Here is a 6,000-nt window from a genome sequence, read left to right as displayed (position 1 = left end):
AGCGATCGACCATCGGGTCAGTCCACTTTGCTGGCGCGGGGGAAGTCTTTGTGCGTGGTTGCACCTGGCGGGCGGAAGACGAGTTCCAAGCTCAAGATACACGTTTGAAAGAGATGTCTTCCTCTCCAATCACGTCTTCGCATCGGACACCAACCGTACAGCTTGCTCCCTACGGTGGGCACGTTTCCTACAGTTTGTCATCGGTGTGCAGCCCGCGAAGACGATTTCAAGACGATTTCTGGGTTGCCCCTAGGGCTGTAAAAGATACACACTGCGAAAAAGCCAGTAGAGCTTATCCCCGTTCCTCAGTTTATCCTATCAATTCACTATCAGATCAATGTTGTTTTTTTAGCTGGATATGTCGATTTTTTTATTGCCTGTTTTTATTCAGCTCCTCCAGCTTTGGTAAACCATAATTATCTTGCCGCATTGCAGCTCCGCGTTTTTCCCCGCCAAATATTGCAGAAATTTGGCTCCAACCACGGTGAGGGGGCCACAGGGCTGAAAAGGGGCCCATTGATATTAAAGCACCTCCCCCCCACCCCAACAAGATCCTGGATATGGTCCATTTGTTATTGAGGATATGTTTATATATATATATATATATATATATATATATATATATATATATATATGTGTGTGTGTGTGTGTGTGCGTGTGTATATATATATATATATATATATATATATACATATATTTCACATTTTTACCTTCTATGACTGGCAAACAAACCAGACGTTATCGCGATATGAACTCTGCCCCAAGTTTATAGTAAAAAAATGACAAAATCATGCGTAAAATGACAGCATGAAATAAATAGCGTACGTTCTTCGTTTTACCATGTTCCAGTGGACTTTTGAAACCGACAGAACTCAGAAACTTTGTCAGAATTTCTATCCGAGTTGCACGGAGATAGTAGGGATTCCGCGAATATAGATTCAAAGGTCAAAATGGTTCAACAATCTGTATTAGCATGGCCAAACAATGTCTGTCTGGATATGTTCAACATTCAGACATAATTGGTCGGTGGTAAAAATTAAATAAGGTAGTTTTGAGCACGCGCGCTCGCATATCTTCGCACAAAAAAACTCAACGCCAGGCGTTACAGTCTCCTTAGGCCGCGCAGTGTCGGCCCTGCGGCTAACACTAAACTGTGGCCAACAGCTGAACGAAAATAGTTATACATCATAAAGAAACACTTTACAACGCCTTTCGGACACCAATTCGTACTTTAAGAGATATTCTGGGCGCATATTTTACCTGTGCGGCTCTTAAATTGATGACAATAACATACTGGCCTTTTCAGCACCACGAAGTGGTGCTGGAAGCTGGCTGTAGAACTGGAAGAGTAGAGCAAAATCTCTATATTCCGTGCTGATGTACCTGTTAATCTATCCAGAGAACAGCCTCAAAACTTTAAAAAGGATTGGCCCGGTGTTATCTTTGAGCTGGACGATTTTTTTAAAGGTATTCAGAAATGTTATTTTACGATGGTCACTGTTGAGTGCTCGTCGCTCGCCCCCTGGCGTTATTTGCAGTTGCTAACGCCGTTCGGTTTTACGAAAACTGCGGTCCAAGCCGTCGTTATCCTTGCTCCCCGAGATAAAGGACCTGCCATTGAAACTTAGTTTAATAATAATTGAGGCTCAGCTGCTGGTCCTATATCGCGCCGCCAGCCTCTCACCCTCACGGGAAGGGCGGCATCGCGGCGAATCGAACCTCGTGCCTGTGATTTTCCAGACGCGCAGTGGTTAGCGCAGGCGCGTGAACCACTACACTATCGGCAACCGGCGTGTACACTCAAGTCTTTTGATCTAATCTTGCTTCACTAGTCGATTCAGCAAAATAAGGAACGTCCTCAGAGAAACATGGGATAGCCTCGTGCGTTTGAACTGACTACGGGGCACATTGTTGTTCCCGGTCAAGGGCTGAGGGGCCATTCTATCCCACCGCAGCGTGTTTTCCGACCGTCATTCTGGCGACACGGGGCGGCATCCCCGGCCGATCCGGAAGCCCTTAGAGAGATACATCATATTACATTGGTTCGCTCCCTGACACATGAGGTTTTCTGACCTGCACAGTTGACCTCGGCTCAACGCATGAACCGTCATTTATGCAACAACATCCCTGCTCGCCGCAGGCGGTAAAATAATTGGCACGTGGACTCCGCTTGGGCTTAACGAGCCCATGCTGGAATATGGTTTGTGGCCCACAGTTTGGTACTTGGGTGCTTAACAGGGACAGGACTCTTATATTACCCCAATGTGAGCACCAATCATGAGTCCTGATGTTTCCTTCACAGGCCAGAAGGTCACGACCAACGCAAGAGACCCTTTGCCATTCGGGCTCCCGTCCCCGTCCCTGCTGAGCAAATCTTCGCCTGACCTGTGCGAGGCCCCTTGTTGACACAGAATGTCCTGTTAGGCACTGCAGGCCCCTGAACGATGCGGGAGTCCGACCAATGTAAATCGCGGGTCTGGCCGTGTCCCTGCCTGGTAAATAAACCCCCAGAGCTCAGAGAAACACAGAACGACTGTCCGTGATCTCTAGTCGAAATAGAGGAACGCCCTGTCTCAGGGGTCCCTCTCGGTGCAAGAGATCGTCTTACTGACTTTTGAGATCACGACCCCATGGGCGGGGTCCTTACTGTGACCTACAGCCAACCCTTCGGACCCTTCCACCATCCCACTGGGCCCTTAATTCTTGGTCTCTAGAGACCCATCGGCACTTCTTCGGACCCCCTCAACCAGCGCTCCGTCGCGGGCCCGCTTGCCGTCACGGGACCCCTGTCCGGCACTGTGGCCCCTAACCGGTACAGGAGCCCCTCATTGTATTAGGGACCCCGACCATTGCAAATCGCGAACCCCGGCCTCGTTTCTGCTAGGGAAATGGGTCTCAGTGGCTCAGACGGACATGGAGCCGACTGGTCGGTATTCGTGGTTTCTGACCGACTTAGACTACCCCATCGTCTCAGGGGCTCTTCAAACGTTGCAAGAGGACATCTGACTGATATTTCAGGCAACGACTTTACGGGCTGCGATTCGTTATGTGACCGACAGCCAGTCCTTTGGGCTCTTGTGTCCACCAACCGGGTCTTTAATCGTCGGTTCCGGCGGACCATCGGGGCCCTTTTCAGGCCTCACCGCACACTTTCCGTGGTCAGCTCGGGGCCCTCACTTCGACCAGCCCTTTACGCCCTAAGGTCCTCCAATCGGAGCCTTGATCGTCGGATCCGGTGGGCTCTCTAGGCCCTTCGGGTCTCCTCGAACACTGCCTCTGGCTGACTCAGGACCCCTTGAAAACACAGGGCCCCTGTTAGGCCCTATGGGGTCCGAGCAGTGTAAATCGCTGGCTCCGGCTTTATCCCTGCTTGGGAAGTGGGCCCTCAGGCCCATGCGGCCTTGGAGCCGACTGTGCGTTACTGCTGGTGTCTGTCCGAAACATAGATCCTTATGGACTCAGTGGGCTCCTGATCAGTATGCAGGTCCCTCTGGCTGGTATTGGAGTGCCTGGGCCTGCGGCCTGGGCGCCTGGATGAGACCTCCGGCTGGCCTTCCGGGCCATCAAATCGGGCCCTTAACCGTAGGTTCTGAAGGCGGAGGGGCACGTGCCTTCTGTGCCCCCCCCCCCCCCCCCCCACCTGCCTGCGCTACTGCTATCCACCTAGACAGAGAGCTACTAGGGAACTCTGGTCAACCAAATCTTAAGTAGCTATATGCACAAAATTACACGAATTTCAAATTCATATCGCCGTAATCTAGTTGTTTTTTTGTCAGGAAACTGCCTCACCCCGCCCCCAACCGCTGATGGCCCCCAATGTTGGCTTGCCCCCCCCCCCCCCCCATATACCTGGCTGAAATATTCAAAAGGGCAGGACAATTCATTCAGCTCACACAGACCATTTCTGGAGTATTGTTTTCTGGCTATGACATGGGCGGATCCATAGATTTTGTTCAGTGGCACCATCTCCAGATGGCCGGTCAATTTCGAGCAAGGTGCCACCAACCCTATACAAAAGCTCACATTCTGCTCAGATTTTGTTTGTCCCATTTTATGAAGTCGCTGAAAACACTCCACAGAACATACACCCTAGGCTAACTGGTCCACGCCAAAACAGATGACATTGCATAATGCAAGCTCTGCATCGCGTGAGCAGCGTGTAATGTGGGCTGGCGCGATCACTCTTGCAAGGTTGTCATGGCATTGGAACATCCAGCACTTTAGGACCTGTCGTCGACGTTTAGAGCACAAGTATAGTTGGATTATTCAGCTATTTCAGAAGATCACTAGCTTAAAAACACCAAATATGTCTGTTCAGTTGCCTTTGATCAGATGTCCTTACTAACTTCCAGAAATATACACTCGGCTCAGGCATGGAGATAAAGTCGACTTCAGCTTCAGCTTCGGGTTCGAATTCGCAAAGGCGCAGTTTTCTTCAATGACCTTTGGCTCCGCTTCGGCTCTGAGCCACTTTTCACAGTTGGCTCGGCTTCGGCTTCAGCTGCGTGCCATTTGAAACGGCTGGCCTCGGTTTCGGCTTGGTTTTGTTTTAAGCTGAGTTCAGCTTCGACCTCGGCGTCGAAAATAACCTCTAGATCACCACTCTAGTCTTGGCCTCACGCCATCTTGAACCGCCCGCTTCGGCTCTTTGATTCTGCTTTTTCCCTGCAGTTTGCAAACTGACTTAACAAAAACAATCTATACCGTGCTTTCACTCCAATATACCACACAACGTAGCAATCAGCTGCGACGCATATATAGCTTAAAGCAAAAATCAGCGGAGCGTTCTCAGGACCAATTAATTCCTAAAGAGGGTCAAAAGCCAACCGTTCGAAGCACGAAACATTGTGTACCTAAACAATAACTCACAAGACGGGGACATCAGCCTGACAAAAATGTTTCATCTGTAATGTTTAAACTCTGTCTCAGTCACTTCGCAAAATCGTGATGATGTCCGCTCATTCCATGCAGTTTTTACAAACGGCAAAAATGGTTTTGGATCATAAAACAATGTTGTGCACTAAGTTTCGCAGTGAATTTGGATTCTTCGTTTTAACTGGATGGGTTCGGCTTTGGCTTCGTGTTGCCTAAATTCAAAGCCGGTGGTTTTGGCTTCCGCATCGTAGGTAAAAGCTCAAAACCAATGATGCCAAAGTTGACGGTATGTAAAAAGGATAAGAAGGCACTGCTTTGGCTCCGGCTTCACAAATCCAAACTAAAAAGCCATCGACTTCCGCTTCAATTTTTTCATTCACTGACTTCAAGTTCGGCTTCCATGCCAGACGCTTAACTTCGTCGCAGTGAGTGACTTGGCTAATTGAGTAGTGCAAACAAGATTATGCATCACAAAACTTACGCTGCTCTCAGAACAAACCCCTGGCCGTGCAAGCAGCCGACTTAAGGTGTCCTTTTATTGACCATGAGACACGTGATGCCGCGCTGGCAGGGTGTACACCACAGAGCCACCGAAATGCCCCACTGGGCGTGAGCGATATATGGGAGGCAATCATTGTATTACCGTGGTTCGTGACGTTGGTATAAAGCAACACACAGACGGGAGTTTCATCCTCCTCTCCTCTCCTCTCCTCTGGAAAAGGGATAGAGATTATCCCGAGAGTTCCTGTTGAACACAAGCAAGCTGGTTGGAATATCATCTTTTTGACATTTAAGATGTCCCTAGTTCAGTAGTATTTTCTAACATAAAACTGAACAAGTCGATGCCCAGAAAAATTTGAGCTGGACTTTGGGGTTCAAGTGTCGAATTGGGGATCAAATATCAACCTAGGAAGAAAATGCACCCATTGCGAGGTCTCGTGGAGACCAATCCACTGATGCTTTCCGCTAAACTTTCTCTTTCTTAGTTTGGAAACGGCAGAGGAATGGTGGTTGACGGGCCATGTTCATGTGCACCAAGTACGCGCTCAATAAACAAAAGACCTCAGGTTGCAGAGATGTACTTTTCCACTCAGTAGCAGTCCCCTCCCCCACCACACTTAGACA

The sequence above is a fragment of the Pollicipes pollicipes genome, unplaced genomic scaffold (assembly GCF_011947565.3).
Source record: "Pollicipes pollicipes isolate AB1234 unplaced genomic scaffold, Ppol_2.1 Scaffold_5724;HRSCAF=6776_pilon_pilon_pilon, whole genome shotgun sequence".
In the NCBI taxonomy this organism is placed as follows: Eukaryota; Metazoa; Arthropoda; class Thecostraca; order Pollicipedomorpha; family Pollicipedidae; genus Pollicipes; species Pollicipes pollicipes.
The sequence above is the reverse complement of the archived record's forward strand: the minus strand, read 5'-3'. Positions refer to the sequence as shown.